Here is a 27,467-nt window from a genome sequence, read left to right as displayed (position 1 = left end):
TGCGCCGAAACGACGTTTAGCTTAAGGCCGGATCCGGATCAATGCCTTTCAATGGGCATTAATTCCGGATCCGGCCTTGCGGCAAGTGTTCCGGATTTTTGGCCGGAGCAAAAAGCGCAGCATGCTGCGGTATTTTCTCCGGCCAAAAAACGTTCCGTTCCGGAACTGAAGACATCCTGATGCATCCTGATGCATCCTGAACGGATTTCTCTCCATTCAGAATGCATTAGGATAATCCTGATCAGGATTCTTCCGGCATAGAGCCCCGACGACGGAACTCTATGCCGGAAGACAAGAACGCAAGTGTGAAAGAGCCCTTAGCGGAATTATTTTTTTTTTTTCTTACAAAGTCTCATATTCCACTAACTTGTGTCAAAAAATAAAATCTCACATGAACTCACCATACCCCTCACGGAATCCAAATGCATTGGATATTCCAGACTTCTTCTCACGCTTTAGGGCCCCTAGAATGCCAGGGCAGTATAAATACCCCACATGTGACCCCATTTCGGAAAGAAGACACCCCCAGGTATTCCGTGAGGGGCATATTGAGTCCATGAAAGATTGAAATTTTTGTCCCAAGTTAGCGGAATGGGAGACTTTGTGAGAAAAAAATTAAAAATATCAATTTCCGCTAACTTGTGCCAAAAAAAAAAATTTCTATGAACTCGCCATGCCCCTCATTGAATACCTTGGGGTGTCTTCTTTCCAAAATGGGGTCACATGTGGGGTATTTATACTGCCCTGGCATTCTAGGGGCCCCAAAGCGTGATAAGAAGTCTGGTATCCAAATGTCTAAAAATGCCCTCCTAAAAGGAATTTGGGCACCTTTGCGCATCTAGGCTGCAAAAAAGTGTCACACATCTGGTATCGCCGTACTCAGGAGAAGTTGGGGAATGTGTTTTGGGGTGTCATTTTACATATACCCATGCTGGGTGAGAGAAATATCTTGGTCAAATGCCAACTTTGTATAAAAAAATGGGAAAAGTTGTCTTTTGTCAAGATATTTCTCTCACCCAGCAAGGGTATATGTAAAATGACACCCCAAAACACATTCCCCAACGTCTCCTGAATACGGCGATACCACATGTGTGACACTTTTTTGCAGCCTAGGTGGGCAAAGGGGCCCATATTCCAAAGAGCACCTTTAGGATTTCACAGGTCATTTACCTACTTACCACACATTAGGGCCCCTGGAAAATGCCAGGGCAGTATAACTACCCCACAAGTGACCCCATTTTGGGAAGAAGACACCCCAAGGTATTCCGTGAGGGGCATGGCGAGTTCCTAGAATTTTTTATTTTTTGTCACAAGTTAGTGGAAAATGCTGATTTTTATTTTTTATTTTTTTTTCATACAAAGTCTCATATTCCACTAACTTGTGACAAAAAATAAAAACTTCCATGAACTCACTATGCCCATCAGCGAATACCTTGGGGTCTCTTCTTTCCAAAATGGGGTCACTTGTGGGGTAGTTATACTGCCCTGGCATTCTAGGGGCTCAAATGTGTGGTAAGGAGTTTGAAATCAAATTCTGTAAAAAATGACCTGTGAAATCCGAAAGGTGCTCTTTGGAATATGGGCACCTTTGCCCACCTAGGCTGCAAAAAAGTGTCACACATGTGGTATCGCCGTATTTTCCCATTTTTTTATACAAAGTTGGCATTTGACCAAGATATTTCTCTCACCCAGCATGGGTATATATAAAATGACACCCCAAAACACATTCCCCACCTTCTCCTGAGTACGGAGATACCAGATGTGTGACACTTTTTTGCAGCCTAGGTGGGCAAAGGGGCCCATATTCCAAAGAGCACCTTTCGGATTTCACAGGTCATTTTTTACAGAATTAGATTTCAAACTCCTTACCACACATTTGGGCCCCTAGAATGCCAGGGCAGTATAACCACCCCACAAGTGACCCCATTTTGGAAAGAAGAGACCCCAAGGTATTTTGTGATGGGCATAGTGAGTTCATAGAAGTTTTTATTTTTTGTCACAAGTTAGTGGAATATGAGACTTTGTAAGAAAAGAAAAAAAAAAATCATCATTTTCCACTAACTTGTGACAAAAAATAAAAAGTTCTATGAACTCACTATGCCCATCAGCGAATACCTTAGGGTGTGTACTTTCCGAAATGGGGTCATTTGTGGGGTGTTTGTACTGTCTGGGCATTGTAGAACCTCAGGAAACATGACAGGTGCTCAGAAAGTCAGAGCTGCTTCAAAAAGCAGAAATTCACATTTTTGTACCATAGGTGTAAACGCTATAACTTTTACCCAAACCATTTTTTTTTTACCCAAACATTTTTTTTTTATCAAAGACATGTAGAACAATAAATTTAGAGCAAAATTTATATATGGATGTCGTTTTTTTTGCAAAATTTTACAACTGAAAGTGAAAAATGACATTTTTTTGCAAAAAAATCGTTAAATTTCGATTAATAACAAAAAAAGTAAAAATGTCAGCAGCAATGAAATACCACCAAATGAAAGCTCTATTAGTGAGAAGAGAAGGAGGTAAAATTCATTTGGGTGGTAAGTTGCATGACCGAGCAATAAACGGTGAAAGTAGTGTAGGTCAGAAGTGTAAAAAGTGGCCTGGTCTTTCAGGGTGTTTAAGCACTGGGGGCTGAGGTGGTTAACCACCTAATTGTTCTGCTCGGGGTGTGGGAAAAGTACTTAAAGGGGTTGGCCACTCTGTTAGCACTTATTAAAACTATAAAGAAAGTAGAGAGATATTACACTTACTAATATATCTTCTTAAGCAGATCTGCCTGGTTTTCCTGCTATTGGCAGCCACGCCCCCTCCTGTCCTGCTCTCGCCACGCCCCCTGCTGTCCTGCTCTCACCACGCCCCCTGCTGTCCTGCTCTCACCACGCCCCCTCCTGTCCTGCTCTCGCCACGCCCCCTCCTGTCCTGCTCTCACCACGCCCCCTCCTGTCCTGCTCTCACCACGCCCCCTCCTGTCCTGCTCTCACCACGCCCCCTCCTGTCCTGCTCTCACCACGCCCCCTCCTGTCCTGCTCTCACCACGCCCCCTCCTGTCCTGCTCTCACCACGCCCCCTCCTGTCCTGCTCTCACCACGCCCCCTCCTGTCCTGCTCTCACAGCAGCCTCCCTCCTCCATCCATGCACTGCCATGAAGGAGCTACCTCGTCCATGCCTGAAGGAGTGTGCTGCTGTCTGGGTCCTAAAGCACCCTCCTTGTATCAGAGGTGCTTTCCTTCTGTGACTGGCACTCCTGGCTGTGCAGGGCTGGCAGGGGCTTAGCAGGGACACTTGTTAAAAGCTAAAATAAAGAAACTTTTGCAGGAGGAAGAGAGACTGAGGAGAAGCTGTGATGGCTGATCTGACTGCAGGATCTGCCCCCTCTGTTTCTCCTGTACTGAGAGGATCCTGCCAACATGTAAGGATATAGCAGAGCCAGGGAAGTGCTGTGGACCACAAACTGTGAGCAATCCCAGTGTCTGTCCTGTTTATGACCCCTCTATCACAGACATGATATTACAGCCAGACCAACAGTTCAGTAGCTTTAACCCCCTGTGAGCTGTCAGTATGGCTGAGGTCAGTGATATCAGCAGCAGTCACTGGTCTCACCATCTATAATTGTGTTCCCTCTCCTTCCTGCACTCTGTATATGGTGATATGTGACCCCCACCACTGCATATAGCGATCCGTGACCCCCTTTACACTGTATACAGTGAACCGTGCTAATGGTAGCCCACGAGTGCTGCCGGAAGTCCGCTTAGGCCCTATTCACTTTAATGGGGACAATTTGGAGATGCAGCCGCAGCACGGCAAACATGCTGAGAGAGGCGGCCGGACAAAAAACGCAGCGTGCTGAGCATCAGTGAATGTGAATGGGGCCGGAGCGGACTTCCGACGGCACTCGTGGGCTAGCGTTGGCACAGATCCAGCAAGGGAACAGTCTGCCAGACCCTGCTAACGCTAGTGTGAAAGTAGCCTTAGTCGTGTGATGATAGACAGCATGCTCCTTTCTATGTAAGCAGATCGATTTGTACAAATGTATTCATCAGAGCGCTTGTACAACAAAGATCTGCCCCCCCCCCCCTCCCCCCGCTCAACAGCCCCCTCTATGGCAGTCCATGCACCTAAACAGAGCTGCCATGGATTTCTGGCTTCATTTAAGTCAGAAAACTGATGAAAATTAACATAAATTTGTTTGGGTGACTGGTCACGCCCCCTCCCTGCCATTGTCACGCCCCCTTTTTTTTTAAAGGCACAGTTAAAAAGTGGCCAACACATAGTTTGCAACTTTTTAACGCCACTTTTCAGAAACAAGGGAAATTATAAATCTCCCCCTCTATTCATTCTTTTCATGGCTTAAATCCAATGGTGCAACTAGAAATGACTAGGCCCTACAGTAAGTTTATGAACAGGGCCCCCCCCCCCCCCCCCCCCAGTAACATCTGTATGATACATTAGCATCATATTCCCGTGTGCTGCTGGGACTGGGGCCTACTTCCTATTGCTATGTCTGTACAGCAGTTATTCACTGATGAGTGAGTTGCTGATATTATCTGAGGGTCTCTTGTCTCTATGGTGGGTGGGGATGTCATGTGACTGCTCCTCTGAACATGCTTGCTGCAATGCATGCTGGGATTTTTACTTTCACTTTACAGCTGCTCCTCCCACACAGCTGGTCTGAGGGAGCTCCTCCAGGGAGGCGCGTCATGGTGAACAGGTTAGAAAACTGACATATAGCCAGTACATGTGACCTGATATAAATACTTCATGGTTTTGGCTATTGTCTAGGGCACTTTGGATTTTTGATACTTAGGGTGGCCAATAGTGATGGACGAACATTGGCCGGGACGTGTTCGCGTTCGCGATCAAATGTTCGCGAACCGCACGTTCGCAGCAGGCCCTATTCACTTTAATGGCAGGCGAACCTGAAAAACCTTCAGGTCATATTTGCAGCCAGCAAAAACTTACTAGAAGTGCACAAATAGTCCCACAACTTGGACATTGACATACCAGATGTGGATCAATGGCAAAAATTCCCACAAAAAATATGTATTTTAATCAGAGGCCATTTTTACGCGTCTTAAATGGAAAATCTCAAAAATGTGCCCTGCTAGAGCCTAGTAAAATTTTATTTTAGGCCACGGGAGTACGGGCCCCAAAAAGTATGCATTCAACTGACAGAAAAGAACAAGTGATTATGTGGCTGGAGGTATATTAGATGGTCAGTGAATAATAATTTTACTGTAGGCCAATGGAGTACAGGCCCCAAAAATTATGCATTCTTTTCTTCTCAGAGTGTCCACATCGGCCGTTAACCTGATGTAGTCAGACACCTGGCAGTCTAGGCCTTCCCTGAGGCTGGATCCGGAGGGCGGCTCTCGATGGGTTGGCTGCAAGAATGATCTAATATACGAAGTGACCAACATATCTTCAAACCGCCGTCTTCTTGCAGGTGCGGTAGGATTGGTACCCGCACCTCTTTCGCTGTGGGTGGAAATTCCTCTGCCAGCGCCCGAAACAGCAGAATGCAGTACCTCTCGCAGCAAGGCCTGGAAATGCTGCATTCTGACAGCCCTCTGTGATGCTGGTAACATGTCTGCCATTTTGTGTTTGTACTTGGGGGTCTAAGTACGTTGCCACTCAGTACCGGTCCTTGCCCTTTATGCATTTTAAACTTTTTTCAAACACTGGAGCATGAAGGCCCCTATTTGCACTAAATTGGAAGCGGTGGAGTGCCCTGGCTCCTGCTCATCGCCCAGGAGAATGTCGTCTTCGGTCTCCTCACCCCAGCCACGAACAACACCAGGGATCCCCGAAAAGTTTAAAGTCCCCCTCAAAGCCTGCTCTTCTTGCTCCTCTAACTCCCCCCAGCCACCATCCTCTGACTCCTCTTCAGACTCCTGCTGACTTGTCTCAGATGGAGTAGCCCCCCATGGCAATTTATTCAGCATTGCTACTTCCTCATCTTCCAGCTCCTGCTCCTCGACGGCTTGATCAATGACACGACGCAATGCACGCTCCAGAAGGAAGGCGTAAGGTATGATGTAACTGATGGCGCCCTGGCTGCGACTGACCACTTTGGTGATCTCATCAAATGGCACAGAAGTCTGCATGTGTCACGCATTAGCAGCCACTGGCGTGGTGAAAAGAAACCAAGCTCCCCAGAACCTGTCCTGCTGCAGAGTTCGTACAGGTAGTCGTTAACGGCACGTTGCTGCTGGAGCAGCCTATCAAGCATATACAAGGTGGAGTTACATTGCGTCGGGCTGTCACAAATCAGACATCTGACGGGAAAGTGGTGTTGGGATTTTTACTTTCACTTTACAGCTGCTCCTCCCACACAGCTGGTCTGAGGGAGCTCCTCTGTTTCAGTGTGCTCAGCAGATTGGCACCGTTGTCGCACACCACTTTACCAACTGTCAAATTGAGCGGGGTTAGCCACTGAGCGGCCTGTGACCTCAGAGTTTAAAGCAGTGCCGGACCGGTGTGGCTCTCGGCTTCCAGGCACAACAGCCGCAGCACAGCATGGCAACGTTTCACCTGGCACGTCGAATAGGTTCTGGGGAGCTTGTGGGGTGCAGCAGAAGAGGCGGTAGCAGTGGAAAAGGAGGAGTCAGCAGAGGAGGAGATGGAGGATGGAGTAGGGGTAGGAGAAGAAGAGGCAGGCCTGCATGCAATCCGTGGCGGTAACACCAAATCCACATGGGTGCCATGGGTTACATGCTTGACGGCCGTCAGAAGGTTCACCCAGTGGGCAGTAAAAGTTATGAACCTTCCCTGCCCGTGTTTGCTAGACCACGTGTCTGTGGTCAGATGTATCTTGGCGCCGACACTGTGTGCCAGAGATATATTCAATTGCCGCTGAACGTGGCCATATAGCTCTGGGATGCCCTTCTGGGAGAAATATTTCCTTCTGGGGACCTTCCATTGCGGTGTGCCAATGGCCACAAATTTTCTATAGGCCTCCGAGTCCACCAGTTTATATGGGAGTAGTTGGCGGGCTAGCAGTTCCGACAAGCCAGCGGCCAGCTTTTGGGCAAGAGGGTTATCCGGCATCATCAACTTTTTACGCTCGAACATTTGGGCCACAGAAGCCTGCCTTCTGCCAGATGAACGCGATGACGGCACAGTTAAAGGTAGAGTGGAGTACAAATGGGAGGAGAAGGAGAAGAGGCAGGACATGGAGCGCCGGGAGTGTGGCTTCGTGGGTTCTGATGGCGTTGCTCCCACTGGGCTCGGGGATGGGAGGCCAGGTGCCTTCTTAAGGCGGTCGTCCCTAGGAGAGTGTTGGGCTTACCGTGACTTATGCGTTGACAGCACAGGCTGCAGATGGCAACACTATTGTCAGCAGCTGACACGTTAAAAAAAGCCTACAGTGCGGAGCCATGTGCCGGCGTCCTGGGAGCGCAAGATGTGACCGTGCATGGTGGATGGCTCTCTCCAGATACATTTGCAGTCTGCTTTTTGCCTCCTGTGCAGTGCGAGTTCTGCCTGATTCTCCTCCTTCTCCTCCCTATCTGCTGCTCTGTCTCTCCCTCCTAACTCCCCTCCTCTTCCTCTCTTGTGGGCACCCACGTGATGTCCATCGACATGTCGTCGTCATCATCGTCACCTTCACCACCACTGACACTAGAGATCTAGGAGTAGGCAGCAACAGCGGGGACCACCCTCCTTGGGCTGATCTGGGTACTGTCGTATAACCGCTGGGTGGCGGACTTTGCTACGTCCTCTTCCTCATCCGATGCCAAGAATGGCTGCGCATCGTTAAGATCTGGGAATGGATGGAAAAATTATTTATCTGACTCGAGTGGAGGGGCTATGGTGGTGGTGGTGTCTTTGGGGGTGCACACAGCAGAGAGTGCGGAGGGTGCAGATACAGAGGATGAGTAGGGTGCAGAAGCGGAAGGCTGAGTGAGCCACTCAACCAACTCTGCTGCGTCCTTTGACGTAATCGCACGCACCTTCTCCAACTTCCCACTTAGGCTCTGGCCTGGTGCACCTGCCCAACCCCTACCAACCCTGCGGAACAGCCTGCCTCTTTCTCTGCCTGTCATTTTCAAAATGACCCTGTGCCAAAGTCCCTAGAGAAGAGCAGTATTTGTGGAAGCAGGTATATCGCAGGCCTCAATCAGTATTTTGTGAAAGCAGGTAAATAGAACCCCTTAATCAGAATTTTGTAGAAGCAGGTATATCGCACCTCTCAATCAGTATTTTGTGGAGACTGGTATATAGAACAGCTGAATCAATATTTGGTGAAAGCAGGTATATCACACCCCTCAATCAGTTTTTTGGGGGGTAACAGGTATATCACACCCGTTGCAATTAGTTATTCCAATAGCGTTTGTCCCTCAATATAGCTTCAGTATTGCAGCAGAACCGCACACAACTGCTGCACAATACAAATGCACTATAATATATTTTCTATGTTAGAAAGTATATTATAAGTATATCACACCTATCGATAGCACACGTATGCCAGTCCTTAAAAAGACTTTTGTGGCCCTATTAGCTAGCGTTTGGTGTCCCTAACAGTCTGTCCCTCCTCCAAAAATCAACCTCTCCCTACACTGGCAAAACACAGAATGTAAAATGGCTGCCAGATCGGGTTCTTTTATAGGGTGGGGGTGTGTCCATGTGCTGAAACATATCAATTGGCTGTCCTTTCCCACCTGATGGATCTGTTATGGATTAAAGTTTGGCGCAATGCAAAAGAATATGGCACATGCGAACATCGCCATATGTTTGCATGTTCGGCGAATCGTGAACAAGCAAAGTTCACCGCGAAATGACCGCCGGGCGAACCGCAAGGCCATCTCTAGTGGCCTACCCCATTTAACTGTTCTGCCCAAGCTGCCTGAGCTGAGGACTGCTTTATCTGCTGATATCTCCTGAATGGTAACAGCTAAAAGCATGGAACTGGTCTTGTTTGAAAGCTGGCATTCCATGACAGCATTTGTCCAAGATAAACAGGAGATATTGCAGTTAGAAATCGAGTCAGGAATAATCGTGGGTAAAACCTGCTTAAAACTGATTTCTGTTGAAGAAGAGAAAAAAAAAGGGGATTAAACGCAGTGAAAAGGGAAGGAGGAAAAGTATTCTCTGGAGCGCCAAGATGACTATTTAGAAGTGACGGAATGTTAGGGATGGGATGGAAGTGGTTTGGTGGGTGTCTCCATAAAACTGATTTCTAACAGTGATTTCTTCTGCCTGTTCTAATATCATTCTGACATTGTCAAACAATAAAATACATATCTCTAGCTGGTACCAAATCAGAGATATGAGCAGCTAAAGCAGCTGTCCCCCCTACCCTTCAGTCTGGAGGAGAATGACGGAGCAGTTGCAGAGCTGACAGTTTGCAGGAGGAAAGGAAAAATAGTAAAAAATGTATAGAAATGTGGCATTACCATTATTATTTGGCCCCACATAATAAAGTTATGTTATTTTTTAACCCCTTCAGGACACTAATTTTGCAAATCTGACATGTATCACTTTATGTGGTAATACCTTCAAAACACTTTTACTTTTCCAGGCCATTCTGAAAATGTTTTCTCATCACATATTGTACTTCATGACAGTGGCAAAATTGAGTCAAAATATGAATTTTTTTTAAATTAAAAAAATACAAAATTTACCAAAAATGTCTACATTTATAATAGTATTACCTCCAAAAATAGTTATTACTTTACATTCCCCATATGTCTACTTCATGTTTGGATCATTTTGAAAATGACATAAAAATTTTTTGGAACGTTAAAAGGCTTATAAGTTTAGAAGCAAATCTTAAAATTTGTAAGAAAATTTCCAAAACCCATTTTTTTCAGGACTAGTTATGGAGTCACTTCCTGGGGGTTACATATTAATAACCACCCATAAATCACCCTATTTTAGAAACTACACCCCTCAAGGTATTCAAAACTGATTTTACAAACTTTGTTAACCCTTTAGGTGTTCCACAAGAATTAAAGGAAAATGTAGATGAAATTTCAGAATTTCACTTTTTGGGCAGATTTTCCATTTTAATCCATTTTTTTTCCGCTAACAAAGCAATTGTTAACAGCCAATTAAAACTCAATATTTATTACCCTGATTCTGTAGTTTACAGAAACACCCCATATGTGGTCGGAAACTGCTGTATGGGCACACGGCAGGGCGCAGAAGGAAAGGAACGCCATATGCTTTTTGGAAGGCAGATTTCACTGGGATAATTTTAAGTTGCCATGTCACATTTGAAGACCCCCTGATGCACCCCTAGAGTAGAAACTAGAAAAAAAAGACTCCATTTTGGAAACTACTGGATAAGGTGGCAGTTTTGTTGGTACTATTGCAGGGTACATATGATTTTTGGTTGCTCTATATTGCCCTATTTGTAAGGCAAGTTAACAAAAAAATAGCTGTTTTGGCACCGTTTTTATTTTTTGTTATTTACAATGTTCATCTGACAGGTTGCATCATGTGGTATTTTTATATAGCAGGTTGTTGACAATACAAAATATGACATATGAGTTTTACATTGACAAAAAAGATTTTTTAGTGTCTCCATATTCTGAAAGCCATAGTTTTTTATTCTTTGGGCGACTGTCTTATGTAGGGGCAATTTTTTTTCGGTATGAGATGAAGGTCTGATTGGTACTATTTTAGGGTGCATATGACTTTGTTTTCTTGGTATTACACTTTTTGTGATGTAAGGTGACAAAATGGCTTTTTTGACACACGGTGATGGATCATGTGATTGGACCATGTGATCTGACGTTACCACAGGTCCTTTAGCCGGCAGCTCATGATTAAAGAAGAAGAGAGCGGCAGCTACGCGATCAAGAGGAGAAGGTGAGTTAATTATTTTTTATTTTTTAACCCTCAATTGACACCTACTAAGCATTCTGTATTAAAGAATGCTATTATTTTCCCTTATAACCATGTTATAAGGGAAAATAATACAGTGAATAGACTGTCACCTAGCAACCGTGCGTGAAAATCGCACCGCATCCGCACTTGATTGCGGATGCTTGCGATTTTCACTCAGCCCCATTCACTTCTATAGGGCCTGTGTTGCGTGATAAACGCACAATATAGAGCATGCTGCAATTTTCACGCAACGCATAAGTGATGCGTGAAAATCACAGCTCATGTGCACAGCCCCATAGAAATGAATGGGTCCAGATTCAGTGCGGGTGCAATGCGTTCACCTCCCGCATTGCACCCGTGCGGAAATCTCGCCCGTGTGAACTCAGCCTTAGGAGGTTAAAGGGATTGTCCGGGCTTTCATGTATGCCATATTATATAGTACTAGACATTAAGTCCTCTTTCACACAAGCGTGACGGATTTGGTCCGGATGCGCTCATGGTGCGTTCAGTGAAACTCGCACTATTTTGCAAGCAAGTTCAGTCAGTTTTGTCTGCAATTGCGTTCAGTTGCTCAGTTTTTTCCGCGCGGGTGCAATGCGTTTTTCACGCAACCCCATTCACTTCTATGGAGCCAGGGCTGCATGAAAAACGCAGAATATAGAAAATGCTGCGATTTTCACGCAAAGCAGAACTGATGCGTGAAAAACAACGCTCATGTACACAGACCCATTGAAATGAATGGGTCAGGATTCAGTGCGGGTGCTATGCGTTCACGTCACGCATTGCACCCTCGCGGAAAACTCGCTCGTGTGAAAGGGGCCTAAAGGGGTATTCCCATCACGCTGTTTTATACTTACCTGCTCCCGGCGCGCTGTCCACTTCCTGGTTTCGTCAGGGGGCGGGCTCCATCTTGATTGAAGTCTTCTCCTGGCCGGGCCGCGCGCTGGACTGAACGCGCACGCCGTCGCACATGCGCCCTGGTGACTTCTTCCTGGCAAGTATACTATACTGGCTAAGAAGAAATCACCATAGTGCATGCGCGGCCTCGGCGTGCACTTTCAGGACTGCGCCGGTCGGGAGAAAAGAAGTCGTCTGCGCAAGCACGGCCACCGCGATTCCAGAGAAGTGCGGTGGCCGTTACCAGGGGAGACGGAAGACAACAGTCAGGTAAGTATATGTTCATTTTCTTCTAAGGGGTGGGAATTAGTTAACTAAATATATTTAGAAAAATGATCACTGTTAAATCATTAACAGTAGTGCATAAACATTAGTAGGAACAGTCTATATTAAATGGCAAGGGAACTTGACCACACTGACTGGTAAGACTGGTGGCTGTGGCTGGTGGCCGAGACTGGCGGCTGTGGCTGAGACTGCTGGCACTGACTAGTGGCTGTGGCTGTGACTGCTGGCACTGACTGGTGTCTGTGGCTGAGACTGCTGGCACTGACTGGTGGATGGTGGCTGAGACTGGTGGCTGTGGCTGAGATTTGTGGCTTGTGCCTGAGACTCCTGGCACTGAGTGCTCGCTGTGGCTGAGACTACTGACTGCAGCTAGTGGCTGAGACTGCTGGCAGTGACTGGTGGCTGTGGCTGAGACTGCTGGCTGCGGCTGAGACTGCTGGCCTTTTTGTGATGTAAGGTGATAAAAAATGGCTTTTTTGGTACATTTTTTTTATTCAATTTTTTTACGGTGTTCACCAGACGGGTTGGATCACATACTATTTTTATAGAGCAGTTTGTTACGGACACAGCAATGCCTAATATGTGCATTTTTTAAAATTTTGTTTACACAATAAAAGCATTTTTGAAAAAAATCATGTTTTTGTGTTTCCACTTTCTGAAAGCCATATTTTTTTTTTTGGGTGATTGTCTAAGGTAGGGTCTAATTTTTTGCCGGATGAGATGACGGTTTGTTTGGTACCGTTATGGGGCACATATGATGTTTTGATTGCTTGGTATTACACTTTTTGTGATGTAAGGTGCTAAAAAATTTTTATTTTTTGCCACTTTTATTTTTATTTTTTTTACTGTGTTCACCAAATGGGTTGGGTCACATGCTATTTGTTAGAACAGGTTGTTACGGACATGATGATACCTAATATGTGCATTTTTTTTACTTTATTTTATTCATATTTGAGAAAAAATCATGTTTGTGTCTCCATTTTCTGAAAGCCATATTTTTTTTATCTTTTGGATGATTAGCTTATGTAGGGGCTAATTTTTTGTGGGATGAGGTCACGGTTTAATTGGTGCTAATTTTGGATACATATGACTTTTTTGATCACTTTTTATAGTGTTTTTTTTGGGAAGTGCGGTGGGCAAAATTGCAATTCCATCAATTATTATTATTTTTTTTATGGTGTTCACCATACGGTAAAAGTAACATGATCCTTTTATAGATCAGGTTCTTACTGATGCGGCGATACCAAACATGTTTAGTGTTTTTCATTTTTACAATTTTTAACCAATTGTGTGGATATAGGAATTTTATTTTTATTTTTTTACTTTTTTTATTTAATTTTTTTACAATTTTTGGACCCAGACCCACTTGGTTCTTGAAGATCCAGTGGGTCTGATGGCTTACAATACACTGCAGTACACTATATAGTACTACAGTGTATTGAATTCACACTAAGCCTGATCAGGCTCCTGCCTTTAGCAGGAGCCTGAGCAGGCTTAGATATACCACAGCAAGCCAGATGCCTGTGAAGGCGTACGGTTGCCATGGTAACCATTGGGACGCTGCCACAGTGCAGCGGCCCGATGGAGGAGGGAGTTCCCTACCTCAGTTTACCCTTCAAGCATCGGCAGCTGCCACACCAATGTCGGCCGTTTCAAGCAGAGTGTTAGCTGCCATCTTGAAAGGGGGGCACTGGGGTGTTGTGTGTGTAGGTGCGGGGGCATTAACCCTTCAAGCATCGGGTCGCTGCCAGGGCAGAGCAGCGGCCCGATGTTTAACCCCTCCATACAGCTGTCCCACTCTACCCCGCTGCTATCCTGAAAGGGGGGGTGCTGTGCGCTTTGCCATCTTGAAAGGGGGGCACCGGGGTGTTGTGTGTGTGTGTGTGGGGGGTGGGGGCATTAACCCTTCAAGCATCGGGCCGCTGCCAGGGCAGAGCAGCGGCCCGATGGTTAGCCCCTCCATACAGCGCTCCCTAAGGACCACGGAATGGAAGCCGTTAAAACGGCCGACATCGGTGCCAGCACCGATGTCGGCCGTTTAAAGCAGAGTGTTACCTGGACATTACAGCTAACACTCTGCCCACTGTCGCTCTGCCATCCTGAAAGGGAAGGGGGTGCTGCGCGCTCTGCATCTCCTGAGCAGAGAGAGGAGCAGACAGCGGCAGGGGAACTGTGGCAGGAGCGGACGACGGCGGGGAAGCTGTGACCTCGGAGGTATCTATGGGCAGTCAGGCTGCAGAGAAACTTGTGTGTAGCGATGTGTCAGTGTGGAGAGCTGTGTCCTGATTGGACGCCGCGCATGCACAGTGCAAAACTGGTGACACACACACGAACACAGCGCACTCACACAGGGATTTTATTATTATAGATGAATCTATGATAAAAGCCTCTATTTCTCTATATCAAATTGGCAGCACCTGGAGGTACAGCTTGGGCACATTGATACATTGATGTTAAAGGGGATCCGACACCTGGCACCCCCGCCGATCAGCTGTATGAGGAAACGCCACGCGCAGTGCACACGTGCTGTCTCCCTTCTCTCTTCCTGTGCACTGATGCTGTCTATGGTCTTTGCCATAGACAGCAGCAGCAGACAGGAAGAGAGAAGGGAGATGGTATGTGCGCAACGCCCGTGGCGTTTCCTCATGCAGCTGATTGGCAGGAGTGCCAGGTGTCGGACCCCCACCGATTTTGTTATTGATGACCCATCCTGAGGATAGGTCATCAATAGTAAAAGCCCGGACAACCCCTTTAAAAAAACTTGTAGGAGTGCTTGTTTAAAAATCCAAATTGGACCATTAAATGATAGTAGTTTACCAATATTTGCAATTGCGATTCAACTACTAATCCCATGCTGTACCTTACTTTGCCTTTACTAATCAGCAAATGTTATATTTCTCCATGCATGAAAGTCACTTTCAAATTACTGTATAGGATGCAATACCAGGATAGTGTGGAGCTTTGTAAATGATTTATACGAGTAGAATGTAAGTGACTGCATGATATGGCCTGTTCAAAAAGTCAACCTAACTTTGGCAACACCCTGATGTCAGGCGGTGTAATAAATCTGGAGGTATTTTGTTATATTCTTGGACAGGTGGCAGTGGATGAATACCGTCCTTAGAAAACTGTTTACAGCAAAAATCAGAACACAGAGGTAATAAATAGGAAAACACAAGCATCAATTTAGATCTAAAAATATTTCAGGTGGAACTAAAAATATAGAACCATAATTACCTTCTAGAATTTAGGAAGGGTTATTCTTTTACTCTGCAGAAAATCAGGAGACAGCAGCAGATTATATGTATGTATACTGTGTTTTATGACCTTATTAGATTACCTAACAGTGAATTAAAGGGGAACCCACCACCATGAAAATGCAATGTAATCTGCAGGCAGCATGTTATAGAGCAGAAGGACCTGAGCAGAATGATATACACTACTCACAAAAAGTTAGAGATACTTGGCTTTCGGGTAAAATTTATGGAAAACGTAAAAAGTTCACGCTACAGTGATATTATGTCATGAAAGTAGGGAATTTAAGTAGAAGCATGCATTGGTAATATCTTCATCTCAAACAATTTATTGAAACAAAAGCCAACAACAGTGGTGTGTATACCCCCACAAAAAATGTCAATGTCTCAATAGCTTGTGTAAGCCTCTACATGGCGACTCAGCTGATCCCATAGGTTTTCAATGGGATTCAGATCTGGAGAAAGTGCAGGCCACTCCATTTGAGGTACCCCAGTCTCCAGCAGCAATTCCCTAATGATGCGACCTCGTTGAGCTGGCGCATTGTCGTCCATGAAGATGAAATTAGGCCTGTGTTGTTTATTCAAAGGTACAATGACTGAATTAATGGTGTTATTCAAGTAGTATGGGCCTGTCACTGTACCATTCATAAAGTGTAGGGCAGTTCGATATTGACTAGACACACCTGCCCACACTGTAATACCACCACCACCAAAGGCTCGTCTGGTGACATCAGTGGCTGATGCATAGTGCTCTTCTTGACGTCTCCAACATGGTTGGCGGCCATCATTTCTGCTCAGCGTGAATCGACTTTTATCAGTGAACAGCACTGAGGCCCACTCATCCAGCGTAGATGCTCCCTGGTCCATGCAAGACAATGACGCCTGTGCCTGGTGGTGTGGTCAGTAGTGTTGGGCGAGCATGTTTGGCCGAACACTAGTTTGGCTCAAGCTTCGCGATGCTCAGCACATTGCCGTGTTCGGCCGAATACCGCGTGTGCTCGAGCGCAGTGCTCGAGTCTCCACCTCGCACGTTTGTTGGCTGCTACGCAGCCAATAAACGTGCAGGTAAGTACTACCATTCACTGTAATGCCGTAGCCATGTTGGCTGCTGACATTACAGTGATTGGCTGGCCGGAAAGCATCATCAGGTGCTATATAGCACCCGATGACACGTGTTCGGCTCATTATTAGTCAGGGAGAGCTGGAGAGCAGAAGGGAGACATAGTGTAGGGATTGAAATAGCAATATTTTAGTTTTTATACTTGTTATAGACCTGAAAGTCCTTTTAAGGACTATTGTATGTGGCAGCAATATATATTTTTAGCGCAACCTGCGCTACGGTTAATTGCTAAAACTTGTTTGAGACCCAAAAGTCCTTTTAAGGACTATAGTTGTATCTGGTAGCAATATATATTTTTAGCGCAACCTGCGCTAAATAGCTTGCAATTGTTTGGCTGCTGCAGACAGCGACATTATCTGCGCTACATCTCCTGTCTAACGTGTGCGCAGCCTAAAAATATCTGTGAGATCCAGTGTACTTTTTCCGTAGATGGTGTCCGCTGCGGACAGTCGCATTACCTGCACTACATCTCCTGTATAACGTTTGCGTTTCCGAAATATCAGTGACATTCAGTCTAATTTTTTAGCTGTTGGTGGTAGCGACATTACCTGCGCTACATCTCCAGTATAACGTTAGCGCATCCGAAATATCAGTGACATTCAGTGTAATTTTTTATTAGCCTCTGGTGACAGCGACATTACTTGCGCTATACCTCCTGTATAACGTTTGTGCATCCTAAATATCTGTGACATTCATTCAGTGTAATTTTTTATTAGCCTCTGGTGACAGTGACATTACTTGCGCTATAACTCCTGTATAACGTTTGTGCATCCTAAATATCAGTGACATTCATTCAGTGTAATTTTTTATTAGCCGGTGGTGACAGCGACATTACTTGCGCTATACCTCCTGTATAACGTTTGTGCATCCTAAATATCAGTGACATTCATTCAGTGTAATTTTTTATTAGCCAGTGGGGACAGCGACATTACTTGCGCTATACCTCCTGTTTAATGTGTGCGCATCCTAAATATCAGTGACACTCATTCAGTGTAACTTTTTATTAGGCGATGGTGACTGCGACATTACTTGCGCTATACCTCCTGTTTAACGTGTGCACATTCTAAATATCAGTGACATTCATTCAGTGTAATTTTTTATTAGGCAGTGGTGACAGCGACATTACTTACGCTATACATCCTGTATAACGTTTGTGCATCCTAAATATCAGTGACATTCATTCAGTGTAATTTTTTATTAGGCAGTGGTAACAGCGACATAACTTGTGCTATGACTCCTGTTTAATGTGTGCGCATCCTAAATATCAGTGACATTCATTTTGTGTAATTTTATATTAGGCGATGGTAACAGCGACATTACTTGCGCTATACCTCCTGTTTAACGTGTGTGCATCCTAAAAATATCTGTGACATTCTGTGTACTTGCGCATACACTTACAAATCTTGCGCTACTGTACATGTGACATACTTGCAAGCATATATACCATTTAATATGCACAAGGCGAGCAGTAAGGGACGGGGAAGTGGCCGTGCTGCTGATGGTGCACGCAGAGGCCGTGGCCCTTGGCGCGGTGAAACTGTGCCTGCTGCCAGAGCACAAGAAACACACTCATCCACGATACCTAGCTTCACGTCCCAGTTTGAAGGTCGGCGCAGGACACCACTCTCGAAGTCAGACCAGCGCTAGTCGCTGGATTGCAGCAGATAATGCTTCCAGTTGGTTAATCACCACCCTGTCTTCCACACAGTCCAGTCTCAGTAGCCAAGAGTCTGGTCAACAGAATCCTCACCCTGATACTCCTTCCATCCACCATGGAGAGTCTTGGCAAACAAGTGATGCCACACTCGGATATTCCAAGGAGCTGTTTTCATCGCCATTCCTTAATTTGGGCCTCTCGCCAAGCCCGCTTGAAGAGGGACATGAGGAGATCTTGTGCCCTGATTACCAAACTCTGGAGCATCCACAGTCAAAAGAAGATGACGGTAGGGAACGGCAATTAGTGTTTCTCGAGGTGGATGATGATGATGAGACACAGATGCCAATAAGTCAACCGCAATTAGTGTCTCAAGAGGTTCATGATAAGGATGAGACACAGTTGTCAATAACTGAGGTTGTAGTTAGGTCAACAAGTCAGGAGGATGACCAGAGTGAGGAAGTGGAAAAAGAGGTGCTGGACGATGAAGTCACTGACCCAACATGGGAAGGTGGCAAGCCGAGCGAGGACAGCAGTACAGAGGGGGAGGGATCCGCAGCACCGCAACAGGCTGGAAGAGGCAGTGGGGTGGCAAAAGGGAGAAGGCGGGCCACACCAAACAGGCCCACAACTGTTCCCCGGAGCACCCCCTTGCGGCAATCTCCCTTGCCAAGGGGTAGGTGTTCCGCAGTCTGGTGCATTTTTTAAAGAAAGCGCAGACGTTAAAAGAATTGTCATTTGCAACCTGTGCCATACCAAAATGAGCAGGGGCGTGAACACTAGCAACCTCACCACCACCAGCATGATCCGCCACATGGCATCAAAGCACCCTAATAGGTGGGTCGAACGCCTGGGTCCACAACCAGTGTCTGCGGGTCACACCACTGCATCCTCTTCCCCTATGTTACGTGCTGGCCAATCCCCTGTACAAGACGCAGGTCCGGATGCCTCCTGCCATGCACCTGGACCTTCGCAAGCACCATCAGCTAGCACATCCACTTTTGTGTCCCAGATGTGTCCCAGATGTCTATACCCCAGGCCTTTGAATGAAAGCACAATTTCACGGTGTGCAGTCCCAGCCTTACATCAGCATGTGTCCCGACGTGCCCTGACCAACGCAGTTATGGGGAAGGTCCACTTAACAACTGACACATGGACAAGTGCTTTTGGCCAGGGACGCTACATTTCCCTGACGGCACACTGAGTGAATGTTGTAAAGGCCGAGAGCGAGTCGTACCCTGGGATGGCACAGGTGCTACCGACGCCAAGGATTGCGGGCCCCACTTCCATAAGGGTTTCCGCCGCCACCTACGTTAGTGGCTGCAACCTCCCTTTCTCCTCCTATGCCTCCTCCCCTATTTCCACCTCTGAATTATCATCTTGCAGCACCAGTCAGCCATCAGTTAGTAGCTGGAAGCAGTGTAGCACTGCAGTGGGGAAGCGGCAACAGGCACTTCTTAAACTGATCTGCTTAGGTGACAAACAGCACACCACCGCAGAGCTGTGGCAGGGGATAAGGGACCAGACTGAGCTGTGGCTCTTGCCACTCAACCTACAACCAGGCATGGTTGTGTCTGATAATGACCATAACTTGGTGGCGGCTTTGGAGCTCAGCAAGCTCACACACATACCATGCCTAGCCCACATGTTCAACCTAGTGGTTCAGCGGTTTCTCAAAACTTACCCCAATTTGCCTGAGCTACTGGTGAAGGTACGCAGCGTGTGTGCCCATTTCTGCAAGTCATTGACAGCTTCGGCCAGTCTGGCAATGCTGCAGCAGCGCTGGCAATTGCCAGCTCACTGACTGTTGTGCGACGTGAGCACGTGCTGGAACTCAACGTTCCACATGTTGGCCAGGCTTTGTGAGCAGCAGAGGGCAGTAGTGGAATACCAGCTGCAACATGTCGTCGCCTTTCCAGTCAGCTTCTGCTCTTCACAAGCGACGAGTGGGCCTTGATGTCTGACCTCTGTGAGGTTTTACGCAACTTTGAAGAATCAACACAGATGGTGAGCAGCGATAACGCTATTATCAGAGTAACCCTCCCACTTCTGTATCTACTCAAACGCTCGCTGCTCACAATTAAGATGGACGCTTTGCATGTGGAAGAGGTGGAAATGGGGAAGAAAGTAGACAGGGTGATAGCCAGACCCCCCTCAGTTCATCTTCTCAGCGCAAATTGGATGATGATGAGGAGGAGCAGGAGACGGTTGCCTCCGCTACAGAGGGTAGTACCCATGGAAGTTTTATTCCATCTGTTCAGCGTGGATGGGTAGAAGAGGAGGAAGAGGATGAGGAGATTGAGTCATCCTCCTGATGAGGACAGCGAAGTCTTGTCTGTTGGGACTCTTGCACACATGGCTGACTTTATGTTAGGCTGCCTTTCCCGTGACCCTTGCGTTGTACGCATTTTGGCCAACACCGATTACAGGTTGTTCACCCTTCTCGACTTCCGCTACAAAGAGAACTTCTCATCTCTCATTCCTGTGGTGGAGAGGATGAGCAAAATGGTGCAATACCAGAAGGTCCTTGTGGAAAAATTGCTCCAAAAATTTCCAGCTGACAACGCTGGCTGCAGAGTACGTAGTTCCTTGGCCAACCGAGGAGGGGAGACAAGGGGAACACACAGCAGTTCCAACAGAGGCAGGGCAACACTCTCCAAGCTTTGGGACAATTTTATGACACCCCGCCAGCACCCTCAACCTGATGCGCGGCCTAGTGTCATAAGGAGGGAAAAATTTTGGAAGATGGTGAAGGAGTACGTAGCAGACCGTGTCAGCGTCTTTAGTGATCCCTGTATGCCTTACAACTATTGGGTGTCCAAGCTGGACACGTGGCACGAACTGGCGCTCTACGCCTTAGCGGTGCTGGCCTGCCCCGCCGCCAGCATTTTGTCAGAGTGTGTATTTAGTGCTGCTGGGGGCATAATAACTAATAAGCGCATCCGCCTGTCAACTGAAAATGCTGACCAGTTGACTCTTATAAAAATAAACAAGGCCTGGATTGCCCCTGACTTCTCTACTCCACCAGAGGAAAGCGGCTGAACATAAAGGCACTCTAAATGTGGCTTTTATGGTGTATTGAATACACCGTTTTCCCATGAACCCATTCCACCACTAAAAAGGGTATATGGTTCAATCTCCCTTTTCTCGTCCTTCTCCTCCATTATATCAACATGCTTATTAGACTGCCCTCGCTCCTAATGTTTTAGAGGGTCACCAGCAGGCCCTCACTCATAATGTTTTAGAGGATCACCAGCAGGCCCTCAACCATAATGTTTTAGAGGGTCAGCTCAGCAGCAGACCCTCACCCCTAAATTTTTAGATGGTCAGCTCGGCAGCAGGCCCTCGCCCACAATTTTTTTTTGATGGTCAGCTCGGCAGCAGGACCTCACCCACAAAATTTTTTAGAGTGTCAGCTCGGCAGCAGGCCCTCACCCTCATAATGTTTTAGATGGTCAGCTCAGCAGCAGACCCTCATCCTTAAATTTTTAGATGGTCAGCTCAGCAGCAGGCCCTCGCCCACAAATTTTTTTAGATGGTCAGCTCAGCAGCAGGCTTTCACCCACAATTTTTTTTAGATGGTCAGCTCGGCAGCAGGCCCTCGCCCATAATGTTTCAAATGGTCAGCTCGGCAGCAGGCCCTCGCACTCAAAATTTTTTAGATGGTCAGCTCGGCAGCAGGCCCTCGCCCACAAATTTTTTTAGATGGTCAGCTCGGCAGCAGGCCCTCACCCCTAATGTTTTAGATGGTCAACTCAGCAGCAGACCCTCAGCCCTAATGTTTTAGATGGTCAGATCAGCAGCAGGCCCTCGCCCCTAATGTTTTAGAGGGTCACCAGCAGGCCATTGCTCCTAATGTTTTTGAGGGTCACTAGCAGGCCATCAATCATAATTTTTCAAGGGTGTGTATGATGCCCTCCTTTATGTGTAATAAAGGGTGTATTGGAGTGCCGGTTCAGTGTAATTTTTGGCAGCCCTTTCCCTTAGTGCATAGGCTTTATGAGTGTAGGAGTCCCACTACCTGAACAATTGTACCACAATGTGAATGAGGCCCTCCTTTATGTGATATACAGGTTGTATCGGAAAGCCTCTTCCTTGTAAATTTTGGCAGCACTTACACTTTATATACAAGTAAATATATAGGAAAGAATGTTTCCTAACAATTTTTCCTCTAAAATCAATTTTATCTTCTGTTTTGTGCATATTATTGACAGTCTGTAAAAGTGGCGTACTGCTAGGACAACATCGTTCCCAGCAGCAACCTGGGAGTCCAAGATACATCCAGACATCCTCCCCATGCTGTTCCCGAACCATTTCAGTGGTTGTTCCATCAATTTCTAACCTTTTACTATGAACCAGACCTGCATTAGCCAATAGAAGCCAGCTAGCCTTTCACTTCCGAACTGCAATTTACACGGTCACGTGTCTCTTATTAGCCAATAGTAGCTCGTAGGTCCTACTCCATGTTGCCATAACAACTGATCACAGGTTTTAGCAGTTCGCAGATCTTTAAATATTCAGTCATATGACGTATGACGGCACAACTACACTGCATGGGAGGCAGGGGCCACTATTAAACGGACAGGCGCTGTGGAGTTCACTGTTAAAGGGGCAGGCACTGTGATGGTCAATGTTAAAGGGGTGGGCACTGAGGAGGTCACTGTTAAAGGAACGGGCACTGTGGAAGTCACTGTTAAAGGGGTGGGCACTGTGAAAGTCATTGTAAAAGGGGCGGCCACTATGAAGGTCACTGTTAAAGGGGTAGTCAATGTTAAATGGGCGGGCACTGTGGAGGTCACTGTTAAAGGGGAAGGTACTGTGGAGGTCACTGTTATAGGGGTGGGCACTTTGGAGGTCACTGTTAAAGGGGCTGGCACTGTGGAGATCACTGTTAAAGGGGCTTGGCACTCTTAAAGGGACTGGCAATTTGAAGGTCACTGTAAAAGGGGTGGGCACTGTGGAGATCACTGTTAAAGGGGCGGTCACTGTTAAAGGGGCGGGCACTGTAGAGGTCACTGTTAAAGAGGCGGGCACCTTGGAGGTCTCTGTTAAAGCGGCGGGCACTGTGGAAGTCACTGTTAAAGGGGCGGGCACTGAAGGTCACTGTTAAAGGGGTGGGTGGTCAATATTAAAGGGGCAGGCACTGTGCAGTTCATTGTTAAAGGGGCGGGCAATGTGGAGGTCACTGTTAAAGGGGAAAACACTATTAAAGGGACGGGCAATGTGGAGGTCACTGTTAAAGGGGCGGGTACTCTGGAGGTCACTGTTAAAGGAGCAGCCACTATGAAGGTCACTGTTAAAGGGGTGGTCACTGTTAAAGGGGTGGGCACTGTGGAGGTCACTGTTAAAAGGGGCGGGCACTGTGGAAGTCACTGATAAAGATGCAGTCACTTTTAAAGGGGTGGGCACTGTGAAGGTCATTGTTAAAGGGGCAGCCACTATGAAGGTCACTGTTAAAAGGGGTGGTTAATGTTAAAGGGGCGGGCACCGTGGAGGTCACTGTTAAAGGGGCAGGCACTGTGGAGGTCACTGTTAAAGGGGTGGGCACTGTGGAGGTCACTGTTAAAAAGGTGGTTACTGTTAAAGGGGCGGCCACTATCAGGGTCACTGTTAAAGGGGTGGGTGGTCAATATTAAAGGGGAAGGCACTGTGGAGGTCATTGTTAAACCGGCGGGCAATGTGGAGATCACTTTTAAAGGGACAGGCACTATGCGGGTCACTGTTAAAGGGGCGGGCACTGTGGAGGTCACTGTTAAAAGGGCGGTCACTATTAAAGGGACGGGCAATGTGGAGGTCACTGTTAAAGGGGCGGGTACTTTGGAGGTCACTGTTAAAGGGGCAGCCACTTTGAAGATCACTGTTAAAGGGGTGGTCAATGTTAAAGTGAAATTTTGAAATTGTATCTCTATTTTCCATTAATTCTTGTGGAACACCTAAAGGGTTAACGACGTTTGTAAAATCAGTTTTGAATACCTTGAGGGGTGTAGTTTCTTAGATGGGGTCACTTTTATGGAGTTTCTACTCTAGGGGTGCATCAGGGGGGCTTCAAATGGGGCATGGTGTAAAAAAAAACTGTCCAGCAAAATCTGCCCTTCCAAAAACGTATGGCATTCCTTTCCTTCTGCGCTCTGCCGTGTGCCCGTACAGTAGTTTACGACCACATATGGGGTGTTTCTGTAAACTACAGAATCAGGGCCATAAATATTAAGTTTGGTTTGGCTGTTAACCCTTGATTTGTAACTGGAAAAAAATTATTAAAATGGAAAATCTGCCAAAAAAGTGAAATTTTGAAATTGTATCTCTATTTTCCATTAATTCTTGTGGAACACCTAAAGGGTTAGCAAAGTTTGTAAAATCAGTTTTGAATACCTTGAGGGGTGTAGTTTATAGAATGGGGTCATTTTTGGGTGGTTTCTATTAGGTAAGCCTCGCAAAGTGACTTCAGACCTGAACTGGTGCCTAAAAATTGGGTTTTTGAAAACTTCCGAAAAATTTCAAGATTTGCTTCTAAACTTCTAAGCCTTGTAACATCCCCAAAAAATAAAATATCATTCCCAACATGATCCAAACATGAAGTAGACATATGGGGAATAACTATTTTTGGAGGTATTACTATGTATTATAGAAGTAAAGAAATTGAAACTTGGAAATTTGCAAATTTTTCAACATTTTTGGTAAATTTGGTATTTTTTTATGCAAAAAATTTTACTTTTTTGACCCAATTTTAGCAGTGTCATGAAGTACAATATGTGACGAAAAAAACTATCTCAGAACGGCCTTGGTAAGTAAAAGCGTTTTAAAGTTATCAGCACTTAAAGAGGACCTTTCATCAGAATCAAGTATGTAAACTAAATATATAGACGTGTAGAGCGGCGCCCAGGGATCCCCTGCACTTACTATTATCCCCGGGCACCGCTCCGTTCTCCGGTTATAGCCTCCGGTATAGTCATAGTTAGGCTCCACCCACTTGAGCCTGCCGGCGTCTCTTTCTCCTATGCTGTAGCGCTGGCCAATCGCAGCGCTCAGCTCTTAGCCAGGCTATGAGCTGAGCGCTGCGATTGGCCAGCGCTACAGCATAGGAGAAAGAGACATCGTCAGGCTCAAGTGGGTGGAGCCTAACTATGACTATACCGGAGGCTATAACCGGAGAACGGAGCGGCGCCCGGGGATAATAGTAAGTGCAGGAGATCCCTGGGCGCCGCTCTACACGTCTGTATATTCAGTTTACATACTTGATTCTGATGACAGGTCCTCTTTAAAGTGACACTGGTCAGATTTGCAAAAAATGGCCAAGTTCTTAAGGTGAAATAGGGCTAAGTCCTTAACCCCTTAAGGACCGGGCTCATTTTCACCTTAAGGACCAGGCCATTTTTTGGAAATCTGACCAGTGTCACTTTAAGTGCTCATAACTTTAAAACGCTTTGACTTACCCAGGCCGTTCTGAGATTGTTTTTTCGTCACATATTGTACTTCATGTCACTGCTAAAATTGGGTCAAAAAAGTTAATTTTTTTGCATAAAAAAATAAAAATTTTACCAAAAATTTAGAAAAATTAGCAAATTTAAAACTTTCAGTTTCTCTACTTCTGTAATACATAGTAATACCACCAAAAATTGTGATGATTTTACATTCCCCATATGTCTACTTCATGTTTCTAGCATTTTGGGAATGATATTTTATTTTTTGGGGATGTTACAAGGCTTAGAAGTTTAGAAGCAAATTTTGAAATTTTCAGAAATCTTCAAAATCCCACTTTTTATGGACCAGTTCAGGTTTGAAGTCCCTTTGTGAGGCTTAGATAATAGAAACCTCCCAAAAATGACCCCATTATAGAAACTACACCCCTCAAGGTATTCAAAACTGTTTTTTCAAACTTTATTAACCCTTTAGGTCTTCCACAAGAGTTAATGGCAGATGGAGAAACAATTTAGAAATTTCTATTTTTTGGAAAATTTTCCAATATAATCAATTTTTTCCAGAAGTAAAACAAGGGTTAACTGCCAAACAACACTCAAAATGGGTTGCCCTGATTCTGTAGTTTGCAAAAACACCCCATATGTGGTCGTAAACTACTGTTTGGCCGAACGGTAGCACATAGAAGGAGGGGAACACCATATGGGTTTTGGAAGGCAGATTTGGCAGGACTGGTTTTGTTTATACCATGTCCCATTTGAAGCCCCCTGTTGCACCCCTAGAATAGAAATTTCAAAAAAGTGACTCCATCTAAGAAAGTACACCCCTCAAGGTATTCAAAACTGGGTTTACAAACTTTGTTAACCCTTTAGGTGTTCCACAAGAGTTAATGGCAGATGGAGAAACAATTTTGAAATTTCTATTTTTTGGAAAAGTTTCCAATATAATCAATTTTTTCCAGGAGTAAAACAAGGGTTAACTGCCAAACAACACTCAAAATGGGTTGCCCTGATTCTGTAGTTTGCAAAAACACCCCATATGTGGTCGTAAACTACTGTTTGGCCGAACGGTAGCACATAGAAGGAGGGGAACGCCATATGGGTTTTGGAAGGCAGATTTGGCAGGACTGGTTTTGTTTATACCATGTCCCATTTGAAGCCCCCTGTTGCACCCCTAGAATAGAAATTTCAAAAAAGTGACTCCATCTAAGAAAGTACACCCCTCAAGGTATTCAAAACTGGGTTTACAAACTTTGTTAACCCTTTAGGTGTTCCACAAGAGTTAATGGCAGATGGAGAAACAATTTTGAAATTTCTATTTTTTGGAAAAGTTTCCAATATAATCAATTTTTTCCAGGAGTAAAACAAGGGTTAACTGCCAAACAACACTCAAAATGGGTTGCCCTGATTCTGTAGTTTGTAAAAACACCCCATATGTGGTCGTAAACTACTGTTTGGCCGAACGGTAGCACATAGAAGGAGGGGAACGCCATATGGGTTTTGGAAGGCAGATTTGGCAGGACTGGTTTTGTTTATACCATGTCCCATTTGAAGCCCCCTGTTGCACCCCTAGAATAGAAATTTCAAAAAAGTGACTCCATCTAAGAAAGTACACCCCTCAAGGTATTCAAAACTGGGTTTACAAACTTTGTTAACCCTTTAGGTGTTCCACAAGAGTTAATGGCAGATGGAGAAACAATTTTGAAATTTCTATTTTTTGGAAAATTTTCCAATATAATCAATTTTTTCCAGGAGTAAAACAAGGGTTAACTGCCAAACAACACTCAAAATGGGGGGGGGTGGGGGGCTGGTGGGGGGGGGGGGGGGAAGTGGCAGGGGGGGGGGTCTGATGGATGGATCAAAAAAAGTTTTGAAATAAAAGAACTTTTTTTTTTTAACTTTTCCCTTCTTTCCCTGCCTAACGGTGCCTCTCCCTCACTGACCCTAACCTACCTGGGTGGCGATGGGTGCAGGAGGGTGATGGATGGCGATTAGGGGGACGCAGGAGCTGG

The sequence above is a fragment of the Bufo bufo genome, chromosome 5, assembly GCF_905171765.1.
Source record: "Bufo bufo chromosome 5, aBufBuf1.1, whole genome shotgun sequence".
NCBI lineage: Eukaryota > Metazoa > Chordata > Amphibia > Anura > Bufonidae > Bufo > Bufo bufo.
Note: the sequence above shows the minus strand (reverse complement) of the source record.